Below are 16,844 nucleotides of genomic sequence, written 5' to 3'. Positions count from 1 at the left end.
ATTTCAATGTCTAAATTATAATTATGGCCTCCTTTTCTCTAAACTTTTTATTTTTTTATTTATTTATGGATATGACTATTGAAATCATTTCGCGTCCTCTTAATAATTCACAAGGATCTTTTCATCCGTCCGTTTTCTTGGTAAGGCTACCTTTTTCTTCTTTTATTACATTTATGCAAAAACGATGTCGTTTCGTCTTGATAGATTAGTCTCACTAACTTATTAAACCCTAAGTCAGCTTTGTTTCTCTCTTGTCTTATGGTTTTCTAGGTAATTAGAATGGCCAGATTTGTCTTTCTTTTTTTTCTTTTCCCCTATTTGAAAGGGGGATTAATGGGCCTTTTCCACTTCTAAATCTTAAAGAGAAAGGAATGGGAGAATGATGGGGAACGATGCGAATCCACTAACAACCAAATACAGTAAAAGATAAATCAATTACTTCGAGAGAGCTGTAATCTTTAATAGATTTTTCGAGAGAGTCTTAACCTCCAAAACACAGTAAATTATATTCTAAAACGATGATCAACTCCTCCCTTTGTTATTGATAGTTCTCATTTAAATAGAGAAACAATAAACTACTGATTATATAAGAGACCAATTAAATATTAACTTCTAAGAGCAGGACAACTCTAGTAAGAAAAGATTATGAATTAGAGATCTAATCCTTATTAGACTAGACTACAAAATAAATGAAGATTTAGTTTTTATTGGTCTCTAACTTAACTTCTAAGAAAAGATTACATCAGGGAATAACACGGTTTGAAGCAGCCTATTTAGCGATATGGTACTGTAATTGTGCACAGAAATTCACATATATATCTAGAATTTTTCAATATAATCTAAGTTGTAAAAGAGAGGAGCTGCTAGTTGATGTCGACATGAACATGGGGCTGAAGCCCATTCTGAGGTAATTAAGATGAGGTGAGTTGATTGTAACGAGTCACCTTCTAGAATAAGAGAACAGCTCCCAAAGTGATATGGCCAGATTTTTTTTCCCTGTAAGTGTAACCCTTGTCCCATTATTTAATAGTAAAAAAAACATTTGAATTGAATTATATTCTTTAAAAAAAATGGAAATGAATTGACTTTAATTACTTTGAAATAATGTCCATATCCAGATAGTGGACATACAATGTTAATTTAGTGTTTGAGCGACAATTCAAACAACCAAGTCAAATTAGCCAATAATCGGAAAAAGGTTATGCTTTGTTCCAAGATGACGATATATTCTTCCTTTTTCAGGAGGGGAAAATGTTTCTTTGACTCCATGCCCTTTATGTAAAAGTTCATGGGCCTTACTCATTTTCAAAAGACGCTTTGAGAGAAGATGGGTGTTCATGGCTTATAAAGTCTACAAGACAAGGATCTCTTAGCAATGTGGGACACTTTAACACGCCCCCTCACGTGTGGCATCTTTGGCCAAACACGTATTCAACAACGGGAGGGAAATGTCTATCATTGTCAAAGAAACCTGCTCTGATACCATGTAAAATTTAACACAAAATGGCTTGAATTTATTTTTAACGTGAAAATAGGCATGGTCGTTCAGTAAATAGTATGCCCTTAAAGTGAATGTAAAAGAACTATGTTACGCAAGTGAAAAATGATAGGAGAACGACAAGAGAATACTAAATAGCATATCTCTTTATAAAATATATGTCTTCATCCATGTCTCTGGTTTTAATTTCAAACTTAAATTTTAAATCTTGTTCCATCTTTAAAAACTTCAAACCAAATTAAGGAAAAATTACAGTATTAGTCTTTGTGGTTGGCTTAAATTACAAATCGTTTCCTATTATATCAAAATTAATTCAAAAATTTCTATAGTTAGCCTAATTTACAAATTGCTCTCTCGAATCAAATTTCGTTAAAAATTTTGACAAATTCCGTTAGACGTCACGCCAGCGCTAATTAAACTTGTACAAGCGGTTACGATTAGCAGTTATTAGCTAAAACCACTAACTGCAACCGCCTAAGGAGGGTATTGAATTTTAACAATCGCAACTGCTCCGCTTTGGTGGTTAGCAGTTATTAAAACTTATAATCGGCGGTTTGAAAACCGCTTTTTATATGTTGGTTTTTAGACCTTTTGGACTGGTTTTTAGGATAATTTTGGGGCCGGTTTTTATTTTTTGTAAAAAAAAATAAAATAAGGGCTTTTGGACCTTTTAACAAACTGAAGGAAACTCACAAAGACTAATATTAATCCGAGTAAATCAAACAGAAACCAGAAAGTTAAAAACAAATCATAGACAAATTGATCAAACCAACCATCCGCTACCCATTCTTCGGCAGCCCTAAGAAATCCTTCTTAGTCTATACAAAAAGTTCCAAAATATTTATTTTTTTCGAAAAGAGTATAAAGAGAATCACAAAACAGAGATTCTGATCTCTCTTCCTTCTCATCTACCATTTACAAAATGAAAATGATTTTTACACAGGTCAGAAGAATCAAAGGCCACCGATTAGCAAATAGAATTATAGAAATAATCAAAGCAAGATTTGTCACTTAACAAGCTTCGACACCCACACTTCTGTTGGGCCGCCGGCTGCTAGCTGAGACAGGAGAGAGAGGGACGAGAGATCATATGCTGAGAAAGGGTCTCTTTCCGTTTGTCTCTCTCTGTGCGTCTCTGCGTCGCCCTCTCACGCTTTCTGCCATGGGTCTGAGCCAGCAGTTAAAGAAGAAGATGAAGAGGTTGAAGAAAGATTTTTTTTGAAACAATTTTTTTTTCAGTTTTATTTTTAAAATATATTTTTTAGATTTTCGTTTTTAATAAAATAACAAAAATATTATTTTTAAGTAAAAATGTTGACATGGCACCAACGGTCTACAATAAACTTAATTAAATATATAACAAACTAATAGAGGACCTATTGCGAATAATCAAAAACTCATGCTAGCATATTTAATTTTCAAAATTAAAAAGTAAGAATATGAATTCAAATTATGTGTTTATTCAGGGATTTATCATACATTTATCCAAAAGTTTAATATAAACATGTAAAGCATATCTATTTACGATCTACCGGCTCTATTCCAACAATTTTTTTAACATTATATTCTATTACAAACCAACAATTATATTACTTATTTCCACTTCTCTTTTTATTTTTCTTTACATTTAACTTCTGGGTTTTAATAATGAGAGCGGATGACGCAAAAGAAACTCTGTTTTTGGGAAGAAAATAAATGAATTTTTTGACAGCTTTTACAGCCAAAGTTGGTTGGTCTGGACAAATAAGTTTACTAGGGTGAGATAACAGACCTCACACCTCCCCCTCCTGGCAATGTTCTTCCACTAGCCTTCGGCTAGAGTGGTTTTTGTCTCCCTGGCTAGTTTTCAGTGGTGGTTTTGTCCCCCCGGTGTTAGATCCGGTAGTGGTTGTTGTTTTTTCTTTGTTTTGTTGTTGTTAGTTGGTGCAAATAGAAGATTTTCTGGTCCAAGTCCGTGACGAACGGTGGGTGTTAGTGGTTCCGGCTGAGATGTTGTCAAAGCTAGATCTACAAGACTCGGCTGGAATATCGTCGACAAGGACCTTTCTATTGCGGTCGCCGGCCTTCTCCGATCATGGTGGTCATTCGGCGAGTCCGTGTGGTGCGCTCCTGTTTAGCGCATGACCAGCATGCGCCGAGGTTTTTTGTCCATGGTCTTGCGCGTGAGGGTCACCGTTTGCTTCTCCGATCTCGGACAGTGACGATCCGAACTCCTGAAGGTCGTCCGGCGCAAGAGAGGTTCCCGGAGATGATTCGTGTTCTACACGCGCAGTCTCCGACGGCGGTTCTTACGGTTCTTGCTTCCGGGAATTTCTTTGTTAAAAAAAAAAAAAAAAAGTTGGTTGGTCTGACTTCTTGTTGTGCGATGTGAATCCAACTCTATTTTACAAACATTTTTTTTTCGCATTTTTTTGTATTAATATCTTCGGAAAGAGGAAGTTTAAATGGACCTGTCGTCCAAGGACTTCTACACAGATCTTCGATCTCTGCTATCTAGACTTATGGTAGTACTGTAGCAGAATTAGAAATTAAGAATGAGGACTCACGTGCGAATAATTTTAAATGTACATTAAGTGTCCATTAAAAAATGAAATAATTTTTAAAATTATTATTTGATCAATTACACGTCTAATGGTGATTCTAAAAGCTACCTCTTTTATTTATGGACATTTGATGGACACTTAATTTATATGTAGAATTACTCTTCATAAACTCACATGCATGAGTTCAGCATTCAATGTGTCTTGGTGTACACTTGATGTACACCAAGATGATGTAAAAAATCATTAACCTACATGCACATCCTCAGCTAATGTGGCTAATATTGGTTGGTATCCTACATGTTTTCCCACAATCTGTTCCACAGTGAACGGGTTTGAAATTCAGGACCCGCAACTCAATGGTGGAGTCAAGATTTTTGCTCGCGGCCGGGGTCAAGATTAAAAATTAAAATGGAACAAAATTTAATTAAAAATATTAAAAAATATAGCTAAAGAAATAAATAAATAATTCAACAAAATTTAATTATTATTTAAAACGTATATGTGTAACTTGCTATTTATTTTGTCACACCTAACATTAATTTATTCAATTTTTCTCCACGAGTTTTCATATTTCATATTTGCTAAATCAACCGCGCCACGAGCTAATTTATAATTTAATTGGAACTCAATAAAATTATTGTTGCTCTCTTTAAGTAATTATAATTATATATTTCACATAATTAAAATATTTAACAATATTTAAATTTAAATATAAAAACTTATAGTGACAATTTTTTTTATTTAAAAACAAATCAGTATAAAAATCTGACAATATACACGAAATTTTTCAAGGGAGAGAAATCGTTAAAAAAAAAAAAAAATGTAACTTTTCGCTTTTTCTTTTTACCTACACCTGCCAAAAAAAAAAATTGTTACTTGCATTTTGTGATTTATTGATCTATTAAATTTTTAAACGAGTTTGAAGAAGAATTTGGCTATAACAATACTTTTGAAGGGATTAAAGTACTGCAGTGAGTCAGTGACGGCCATATGAATTAGTTCCCAAATCCCAATGCAATATACACTAGTCACTGGGGTTTCCAACTCTCTCAAGTCTCAAGTCATGCCAAACGTAAAGGCTAAACGCAGCGTAGCGTTTACTCACAAGAAAACCAAAGGGCTAAACGAGTGTGTTTTTTCAACTCTTGAATTGTCACTTCATGCAATGAAATTCTCAGCTCTCAGGTACAGACTGCACTCTGCAGAGCATTTGTCATTAAAAAAGAAAAACGCAACATGCGGGTTTAATGGAAACGGAGTGTTTTTGTAATATAGTAAAGGCAAATGATTAAACCAAAGCGTTTGTGGATTGTCTTCTTTGTGACTGACCAGCAGTCTGACCTAATTTCTAACTCTGAAACTAAAAGCTTGAGAGTTTGAGAATTGTTTGCCGCCGCTGGCAACGTCGATGCCCCAGACAAGTAGTTGAGAGGAGGCATTTAGAGTTTTCAAACAAAAAATTATTAGGGATTAGATAAATTTTGAGGGGTTGAGAGGGGGCACACAGAGGGGACATGTGCCCCCTCTCGACCCCTCTGGCCTCCCTCTGCCTTTGCCGCAACTCACATAGTGAATGATCAATTCGTTAAGCTTCGAATAGCACGAATTGGGGTACGGGCAGGTTCTATCCACCCCTAATTATAACTACCTTCTGAGGATGTTACTGCATACATTGGCATGAGTGTATGGCAGTATGGGGAGAAATATCAAAAGCTCTCTCCAAGCAAGTGGCCAGGCTTATGTGAGGTATGCTTGTGTAGTTTAATAACCTCGGTAAAACTGACTTTTATTTTCCTTTCATGTTTTATTTAATTTTTTTTTCTTTTACGTAAATGCTATAATCTATTAAGCTACATTGGCTAGCCGCCATTAAAGATATAAAAATCAACTGAAAACCCAAAAATATATATTTAAAAAAAAATGAATATGAATATTAAGTTTATAACAATTTTGTATTGAGAAGGTTTTGCTAGCTTGTGCCTTTTTAACTTGCTTTACTAATATCAAACACTACTAATTAACATATGATGCGAGTGCTTAATGCTTCTGATTAATACTTACCCTTTGAGTAATTTTGGAGTGTTCAACAATAGTGCATAATAAATTATTATATACAAATGGAAAAACACAACTTTGTATTTCTATTTATCGTATTAGGTTCTAATGATCAACTTTCTTTTTTTCTTTTCTTTTCTTTTTTTATGGATAAAAAGTTAAATGAAAAGGAAAAAAAAAAAGCCTCATTCGTTGGAGATCTTTCTTAATTCCTATATGCTTGCCTTGTTATGTTTTCTATTTTTTATTATTCAAAAGAGAGGTGAGAGACACCAACTATGACTATTCTAGCCGGACATAATCATAGTATGTAGCACCTACATTCCCACTGAATTAGGCTAATAAGACATGGAGATTCAAAGATTCCCATTGCGGGATCCAAACCCATGCCCTAGTATGCACCTCACCACTTTGAGTTTTCTTTGGGCCATTGAATCACTACCCTTGAAGGTTGTTATGTTTTCTATTTTTTATTATTCACAAAGAGAGGCAAAAGAGACCAACTATGGCTATTCTAACTGGACATAATCATAGTACGTAGCACCTATATACCCACTGAATTAGGCTAATAAAACATGAAGATTCGAAGATTTTCATTACAGGACCCAAACCTATGCCCTAATATGCACCTAACCACTCGAGGTTTTCTTTAGACCATTGAACCACTACCCTTGGTGGTTGTTATGTTTTCTCATTATTTGAATATATCCCTGGTTATACAGAAATAGACGAAAGTTAATAAAGATATATGACATCTTTTATTTAAATTTTTCAAGACCATTTATTCGAAGTGCAAACTGAATAATGCCGCAAAATATGTTATTCCACAATCAAAAAAGAAAAAAGAAATCACTTGAACTACTAACTACAAAATACATGTAAACTATACATTTGAACGTACGTATGCACTAGAAAATAAACAAAAACCCGTATTTTCAATCTAAATTTTGTAATTTCAACAACAACTTCTAAAGACGAATCAAATGAACTTTCAAAAAGCATGGATCGAATCAATCTCTGAAAATAATTGACAGAAAAAAGATGTCAATATGGGCATGGAATTTGAGCAATGCCAAATCTAGCTGCAAAGCCTGGTTGAACATGGGATGCCACATATATATATAATGACATCAATTAACACATAATTGACCAATCAAAAACCCCAAACAAGTAACAAACTACACTAGTATTTATGTTAGAAACACTATATGGCCGTTTTACAGCAAATTAGACTTTAGAGTCTAATAATTAGAACTAGGAAATACAAGCTTGGCAAGTAACCCACCAAATGGTAGACATTCTTATGATTGAATTTCCCGTACCACTTGAAACATGAACATGTGGTTAAATGTTGGTTATAAAAGTAGTTAAATGTCTATTTTTGACATAATTTCTGCTAACTTGTCATAATATGCATGCAAGGCGCAAGCTAACAAAAAACCCACATTTAACATGAATAAAAAATCTTATTTGACAAAAGTATAACAGAATATTAACGGTATGTAATTTATGCTTTGAACATTTTGTTAAGGTAGCAGCCACATAAGCTCCATCTCATGTAGTCTATGTGGCTAGCTGACACATCAACTTTTCTACCTCATGAAGATTCCGCTGCAAGAATTGTGAAAATCCCATTGATAGTTAAGAAGAAAGATACTATTTTGATTGTGGCATTGGAATCGAAGAAGACTGCTAGACAATATAATCCAAATGTGCATAACAATCAAATCATAGCTTATATGATGATACGTGTGCTACTCAAGATCAAACCCTTTCCTTAGATGATGATGTGTACCACTCAAGCTCAAATACTTTCCTTACAAATACAATTTTCCAATTATGCAAATCTCTTGTATATGACTATAAATAAAATGTCTCTATGTGTGTTTTGGTTAAGTTAGCTAAAACCATTCTCCCTTATTTCTTTCATGGTATCAGAGCCAATCTAGGCAAACGCCCCAATCTATTGGGAATTGGTTTGCAAAAACAATATTGCGCAACGGAAATAAAATTTCCAAATTTTGGAACGAATTTTATGAAGAACAAGTGAAAAACAATGTTATTTTAAAAATTAGAAACACTTACTTGAACGTGTTTAAGATTAAACGGCCACTCATTGGCTATATGGGCAAGATTAAGCTCATTGCTCTTCGACGAAGAACGTGTGATGAACCTTCAGATCTTCTCACCAATGACTGATGATAACCAAGAGAGTTAGCTCTCAACTTGCTCTTCAAAATTTTAACTTATTCTCGAAAGTTAACTCAAGAATATTAGTTCTTAATATAAACTAAAGAACTGTAACAAAATAGCTTATCATTGAAGAGCTACAGGCATGTCTATTTATAGGCTCAAAAAACTAGGAAACTGTGAAATTTAAGCAATGTGAGACAAGCTGTAATTGAAGTTCTAGATAAACTAAAACTCCTATAATGGTGGATGGCTAGGGCTAGGAATGATCCTAGCCTTCCACCACTTGTAAGTGACACATGTCGCCAGGGATTAAGTCCCTAGCCCATGTGCCCGCTGGCTTGGGTTTTATCTCGAAGTCCAATCTCCCTTTTGCATCATATGCAGAGTTTCTCTTTAGCCCATATTTTTTTTTTAAATAAAAACAACTAGCCCAATAAATAAGAAGCCTGATCTGGTTAAATTAAATCAGTTTGGTAAGGGACCTAAAGGAAAAATAAAAAAACTAGCCAAAATAGTTCCGACTCTTTCAGTCACTATTTAATTACAATTGATTCCACTAAACAATTGTAATTGCACTATAGTTTATATTTTTTATTAAAACAATTAATCTTTTAAATTTGCTTAGTTTTTACTTTTGTTTCCTCCATGAAATCTTCCGTAGCAGAATTAAAGCTAAAATACTACCATTTAATTCTCTACATCTTTTTCCTTGAGCCCCTTGATTTTATATATTATTCTCGTACTTATGAAAGACTTATTACATGTACATTGTATTTCAGTATCTCATACCCAAATGCTTTAGCCAGAGACTTAAAATAATCAAATCTATAAAATCAATCTCAAGGGAAAATTTCTTATCCTTTTAATAAAGGACTTGGATTCCATCTTAAAAAAAACTTTCTTACAATGTTAATTGTGATCACCCAACGCACCAAGTATTTTGACTATTATTTTGATCTCACCCATAAATGCATCAAAGTGATCTATAATTCACATCTAAGTACATATTCCTCTCAGGATTTAAAATCAACATCATAAGTAATATTGGGAGTATGAATTTTTCCTTTGGACAATTTTTCATGGAAAAACAACTCCCAATGTCAGTTCAATGCATAACACTTACGCATCAACCCGAACCCTTCAACTTCGCCTGATTAATATAAATCACAAAGATTCGATATGTAATATTCTTTGCAAATGAAATGCTCAATTCCATTACTGACTGCAAACTATCCATAAGTTTAAAACTATAAGGATTATGGACTAGGATCTTGTGTGAAAACTCTTTACTCACGCCATAGAACGAATTCAATGTAATCTAATGGCATCTCACATGCAAAATATACATAGAACAATCAATATTAAACATGTAAAAAAAAAAAATTATATGTCATATACTCAAAAATAGATTAGTGAATAACAACTTTATTCATAATAAACTTATATATCAACAGTACATTGGAATTAAAGGCATAAACCCCAACACAATCCTCCTTTCAATGGCTTCCTCCTTAACTACTCTCCTGGCAACTTCATTAACCCTACCTAGCTTCACTCAATTTCCCTCTCTCAAATTTGATGAGAATAATTATCTATTGTGGCTGTCTCAAGTGGTTCCTACCTAAAAAAGTCACGAGTTGATGGGCATAGTGGATGGTTCAGACCCATGCCGACCTCAATCTGTGCTTGATGACACTGATAAGGATGTCCCTAATCTTGGCCATGTAATCTGGATCAACAAGGATCAATTCCTTCTAAACTGGATAAATGTCAATCTAGCTGAACCTATTTTAGCTACTGTTTATGGCCTCCAAACCTCCAAAGAATTATGGAATGCTTTGACAAATAGGTTTGTCTCACATTCCCGCTCTCGCGTTTCCCACTTGAAACGCCTACTTCAAAGTCTCAATCAAGGATCCAAATCCTACTATGAATTCCTAACCTCTTCCAAACGATGGGCAAACCAACTTGCTGCTATAGGAAAGCCCACTGATGATAAGGATTTGATTAATTCCATCATCAGTGGACTCAATCTCATATTTAACTCATTTGTGGCCTCTATTTCCATTGCTACTAGGGACAATCATCTCTCATTCCTTGAATTTCGGGATAAGCTCTTGAATCATGATATGCTTCTCTACCAATAGCAGCAGACAGCCAACACTTACACTTAGAATTTTGCTATTTTCATGCAGTGCCATGGTGGTGGATCCTCTAAGCCAAACCTTCAAAGTTTCCAAAACTACAATCGCAAAGGTAAGGCACCTCTACTTCATTTTCCTCCAAGGTCTGGACAATACCGAGGACCATGACTTCCAATCCAATCAACCTCCACAGGATGGACTATGCCTATCAAGGTCGCCATCCTCCACCTCAGTTAGCTGCTATGGTGGTCCGAACAAATAGCACCCTTGAAGATCAACCTTGGTTTACAGACAATGGCCCCAATGCTCACATCACACGTGACCTGGAAAATTTGTCTATTCAACCTGAACCATTTCAAGGACCTGAGTCTATGGCTGTTGGCAATGGAGCAAGCTTGACAATTGAGCACACTAGTTCAACAATTTTTCATTCTTCTTCTATTCCTTTTACCTTAAGCATGTATTACTTTGTCCTATTGCCACAACTAATCTACTATCTATCCAAAAATTTTGCCAAAATAATAATTGTTACTTCATTCTTACATCTTCTCATATCTTGGTGAAGGATCTTCAGACGCATGGGTTGCTCCTAAAAGGCAAGCGTGACAATGAGCCTTACCCTCTGAGGTTGCGAAGAAATTCATTAAAAAATGCTCATGTTTTTACCGCTTTCTTAGGATTAAAAACCTCTGCCCTAATGTAACACTCTAGGCTTTGCCACCCTTTCTTTTCCATGGTTAAGCATGCAATAAAGGCACACTCTTTGCCTATTTCAAATAATGATTATAATAAAAAGCATTTTTGTGACTACTATCAGTTGGGTAAGAGTAAAAGATTGCCTTTCACTGCTTCTACACGTAGTGCTACTTCAGTTCTTGAATTAATTCATAAAAACCTATGGACATCTCCAGTTCCCTCCATTAGTGGCTATAGATATTACATCATCTTTATAGATTATTTCACTCGATACACTTGGTTTTACCCCCTACACCTTAAATCTGATGCCCACAATTGCCTTGTTAAATTTAAAATGCTTGTTGAAACCCAATTCTCCTACAAGATTAGATAATTGCAGTCTAATGGTGGTGGTGAATACACCTCATGCCGCTTCCAATCCTTTTTGACCAATAATGGTATTCAACATCGTAAAAGTTGTCATCATACTTCACAACAAAATGGTTTAACTGAAAGGAAGCTACGCCATATCCTTGAAATTGGACTCGCCTTACTTGCTCACTCAGGCCTATCCAACGGATATTGGGTAGATGCATTTCTCACTTCAATTTTCATCATCAATAGGCTGTCCACATATGTCCTGAATCATGTTTCTCCTTATGAGAAATTGTTCCTAAAGTCTCCTCATTATTCTCTTCTCAGAGTGTTTGGATGCAAATGCTTCCTCCCTCTTTGCCCTTACACAGCTCGTAAACTAGAATTTCGATATAAAGTCTGCATTTTTCTTGGATATAGTCATGCTGGTTAGCGATGTATGGATACCGTCACCAACCGTGTTTATTTGTCAAGACATCTAGTTTTTTATGAACAATCACTTCCTGCCAAAGAACGTCATAATCTCTTGCAATTGCCTTCCAAGATCAATGCTTCTTTTGATGCTCCCTTCATAGTCCCGATAAGTATCCTTGTTTCTTCCTCTTTTTTCTTACCACATCACACACATCATGCGGCTACTAACTCCACACATCATGCCTCTACAGAATCTAACAATGACCATAACACTACTACTAGTCCCTCAGATGCCTCATCCTCTCCCATCCTTGCTTTTGAACCCTTAGGCACTACTAATCATCATGCTTCCTTTAGTTCTCCTTCTTTGGCTTCTCTCATGGTTGAGCCATCTCCAGCCACACCCGTAGCTACCATTGCCCCTACTTTGCATCCTATGACCACCTGGTCTAGGACTGGCTCTCTTTGACCTACATCCTTCCCTGACTTTCAGCTCTTCACTTTGTGCTCACTGAAGTTGAACCAACCTGTTTTACAAAGGCAGCCACTGACTCTCGCTAGAGAGCTGCTATGACAGTAGAGTTTAAGGCCTTGATCTCTAACAAGACTTGGACACTTTGTCCTCACCCATCCTAGCAGCATGTGATTCAGAATCGTTGGGCGTATAAGATTGAACAACGAGTTGATGGTTCCATTGACAAATTCAAAGCTCGTTTGGTTGCTAAAGGCTTTGAGCAGCAAAGTGGAGTGGATTACACCGAGACCTTTAGTCTAGTCATCAAGCCTTCCACCATTTGCATTATTTTACCCTTGGTTGTACACTATGACTAGCCTATTAAGCAAATAGATGTCTCTAATGCTTTCTTCCATGGTACCATGTTGGAGGAGGTTTACATAGAGCAACCTCAAGATTTTGTGGATGCAGCTCAACCAAATTTTGTATGCAATCTTCACAAATCTATCTATGGTCTTAAGAAGGCTCCAAGAGCCTGGTTTCATTGCTTGTCTACTGCCCTTTTGGAATTTGGCTTCACAGTTTCCATGGTTAATCCTTCCATCTTCTCTTCTTCCATGGTCAAATCATTATCCTCATGTTGGTATATGTTGATGATATTATAGTTACCAAGAACACAATCTCTGTTGTACAGTCTTTTATTCTCAAATTACAACAACAATTTCCCTCGAAGGACTTGGGTGACTAGGGCTTCTTCTTGGGCATACAAGTCGCTCGCTCCTCTGCTCACCTGTATCTCTCTCAAGCTAAGTACATTGCTGATCTGCTTCACCACACATGCATGCTTGGTGCCAAACCGTTGGTCTCTCCCTATTTCTCTAGTGCAAGCTGTCTCACTTTGATGGAGAATCCCTTGCTGATCCTACTGAATATCACCAGGTGGTAGATGCTCTTCAATATTGCACTCTCACTCGTCTTGACATCTCTTTCTTTGCTAACCAGCTTTGGCAGCACATGAATTCTCCCACTTCTTCCCATTAGTCTGCAGCTAAGTGTGTCCTTCGCTACTTAAAGCATACATATACTCATGGCCTTCTATATACCAAGGGACATCTCCAACTTCAAGCCTTCTGCGACATGAATTGGGCTAGGAATCCTGATGATCGTCGCTCCACTTCTGGATATGGTATTTTTCTAGGTAATTGTCTTGTTTCTTGGAGTGACAAGAAACAATCTGTGGTATCTCAGTCTAGCACTGAAGCTAAATGATGTTCCATGGCTATAACTACTATTGAAATGTTCTGGTTACGGATGTTGTTCTGCAAACTGCGTCTCTCTCTATCTCTAGCCCTGTACTGTGGTGTGATAACGTGAGTGCTCTCATCTTAGCCTCCAATCCCAATTTTCATGCATGAATTAAACACATCGAAGTTGACTACCACTTCATCCAAGAGAAAGTCCTAAATGGTGATATTTTGATCAAATTCATCTCTACTGTTGACCAACTTGCTGACATTTTCACCAAAGGTCTCTCATCAGCTCAATTCTCTCTCTTAGGCTCCAAGCTCATGGTCCTTCCTGGCCTCCTTCGCTTGCGGGGGGATGTTAAGGTAACAACCACAGAGGATCCATCCCATGATCATGAAGATTCTGCTGCAAAATTGTGAAAATCTCCCATTAACAACCAAGAATGAAGATACTGTTGTGATTATGGGATTGGAATCAAAGAAGATTGCTGGACAATATAATCCAGTTGTGCATAACAATCAAATCCTGCCGTATATGATGATACATGCTACTCAAGATCAAATCCTTTCCTTAGATGATGATGCGTGCCACTCAAGCTCAAATACTTTCCTTAGATAATGATGTGTGCTACGCAAGTGTGCTCATTAGACAACTATGTTGTCCTTGACTTCATAGAATTTACCTTTCTTGAATATCATTTACTTTGTGTATAGAAGATCTGTGACGTCCCACATCTCCTGGAAATGAGAAAATGCTTATATGTATAAACGCATCATTCTTGACACAACGAGTTTTAAAGCCGTGATAGTCATGAACCTATCAAAATTCTGCAGTTAAGCGTGCTTCTATGAGAGTAATACCAGGATGGGTGACCTCCTAGGAAGTCTGATTCAAGGGAACCAAAAGCATATAATATTGTGTTGTTGAGGTGGGTCGCTACAAGATCTTCCCTTGTATTATACAATTTTCCACTTCTGCAAATCTCTTGTATATGACTATAAATAAAATGTCTCTCTTTGTGTTTTGGTTAAGTTAGCCAAAATCATTCTCCCTTATTTCTTTCACATTTTGCTTCACCCGAGCTTCCAAAAAATTAATTCCATCTTAGCTTTAGAAGAGTTGACATATGAACAATTCGCATTCCATGAACTTAATCCCCTTATTGTTTATTGAAACTTTGATATGCAAAATAGTTTCTATTGAAACAAGAGTTATAAGAACTCAAGAGACAAGAGTTACAAGAACTCAAGAGATAAGAGTCATAAGATGGTTTGTGTAAATTAATTTGTTGTTAATGTAGAAGTTAAAGTGACGTGTAACGTTCAGACAATTTCTCTATAAATAGAGTCTTATATACAATCAAGAAAAAGATTTGATATATGGATGTAGGTCATAAGCAGAATCACCTTAATTCTCTCTCTTTCTTGTTCTCGTCTCTTTTCTAGATTATGTGTTCTTACATGGTATCAAAGCCTTCTAAAGGCACCACTATTGTTTTTCTATGATCTCCTATTATGTTTTCTTCTCAATGGCTATCCCACCATTTTCTACAACTCCCTAGCTCCTCTTTGCCAACCACTGTCAGGTCCACACAATCAAATTCTTCCTCGATCTTCAATTTGATTGAAAATTTGAATGGATACCCTACACAAGAAGAAGAAGAAGAAGAAGAAAAATCACCCCATATTTTGTCACTTTCACTGCAATCTCTTCATTTTCTGCTAGTACATGCAATGAAGAGTAACTCATCTCTCTCTTTCATTTATCGGAAAAATTAACATCCTCAATTTTCATCTTTCTTTTGATTTCCTCTCCAGTGATCTTCTTCACAATGAGTATAGCATCTTGTTACGGTAAACATGCATGCCATAAAGATATTTGATTCATATTGTTCAGGCCCTTCAAATCAGCCCTTCAAAGCCCCTTCTAGTTTCTCACGTTTACCTCAAACATCCCTACCCCACTCTACTACTCACTATTCCTAGTCCAATTTCAGTTTTTTTTAAAAAAAAAATCTTATCCGAACGTTGCTGCTAAGTCTGAGGTCAAGGATCAACCTCACCTCCCAAAATGTCACTATGGAACCCGAAAACATCCATCTTCCAGTACTATGTTGTCGTGGATGAACTAAAAATCCATTTCAATTAGAAAAGGGAAATGTGGTAGAATAATGTGACTAGAGTAAAAGCGTGATCGATCTTTGAAAAAAAAAAAATACAGAATTAAAGTCGAATGAAATTTCGTGATCACTACTGCACGACAGAAATGGAGTACTGTTGAGTCATATCCGGAGATGAGATCCATCCCATGATCTTTTCACTTGCACTAGAAGACTAAAAATGGTTTTCATGGGCGGAAGCAATGATTTGATAGTAAATAAATCAATCATCAGCTAATGCTGTATATATTTGATCAGAAGATCAGAATCAAAATGTCAAATATTATAGCCTGAAACATTAATCTTCTTTCATTTGTATGATTGCATCACAGGAATTAATTTGATGAGGAACAACGTATCAATCATGCATGAAGCGCAAACGCACATATATAACATATACGCGAGTACTCAAATGTTCAAAAAATTACTTCAAGCGAACTCAAAGATCGAGAAACTATGTATACACCCAGATTCAGCATATAAATGAATTGTTTCCGGGTTCATTAATTACACATTTATTTGAAAATCATAGCATTCAAACAAGGTAAACTCACAGCGCGCACAGCTAAAACAGAAAGACAAACAAACACTTACTTCACCGTGAATTTTGTAGGACTACCGATCATGTCGAGCCACCATGGATGACCTGGGAGAGTAGTAGTACCTGCCTGAAACAGCGGAGTTACGACTGAAAATGAAACGGGAAAATCGGATTGTTGACACAAAAACTGGAAAGAATTGCATCAACAAGAGAGCGGATTCCTGATACACATATATGCTCTTTCTTAGAATTACACTCATTAGTATCGAAATTGGGTCCATTAAACTAGCCATTTTTTGCCTGTCGATCTTTTGGCGTTGAAAAATGAAAACTGATCGGTAGGCAAGGGCTTAAAGAAAATATAAATGTAAATATCAAATTACTAAAATATCCCTTTGTGTCTAAAAACCCTCTGTCCACGAAAAGCCGTATCGGGCTTCTTCTTTTTCTTTTTTCTTTTTTTTTAAGGAGTATCGGGCTCTTTCTGTTTGCTATAAAAATGGAAATTAGATTTCACGACCATCTATGCATGAATTCTCTGTGTGT

General features: G+C 35.9%; 1 long non-coding RNA gene across 1 annotated transcript; it reads right to left on the bottom strand.

Annotated features, from left to right (window-relative positions):
* Positions 1–1,836: 1,836 nt before the first annotated feature.
* On the bottom strand, positions 1,837–16,626 carry LOC133872239 (uncharacterized). Its single transcript, XR_009900994.1, has 3 exons — positions 16,352–16,626; positions 8,182–8,291; positions 1,837–2,666 (listed from the first exon to the last, which is right to left on the bottom strand). It is a non-coding gene; the product is annotated as an uncharacterized LOC133872239 (long non-coding RNA).
* Positions 16,627–16,844: the final 218 nt, after the last annotated feature.

The sequence above is a fragment of the Alnus glutinosa genome, chromosome 7 (genome assembly GCF_958979055.1).
Source record: "Alnus glutinosa chromosome 7, dhAlnGlut1.1, whole genome shotgun sequence".
Taxonomy (NCBI): Eukaryota; Viridiplantae; Streptophyta; class Magnoliopsida; order Fagales; family Betulaceae; genus Alnus; species Alnus glutinosa.
The sequence above is the reverse complement of the archived record's forward strand: the minus strand, read 5'-3'. Positions and strand labels throughout refer to the sequence as shown.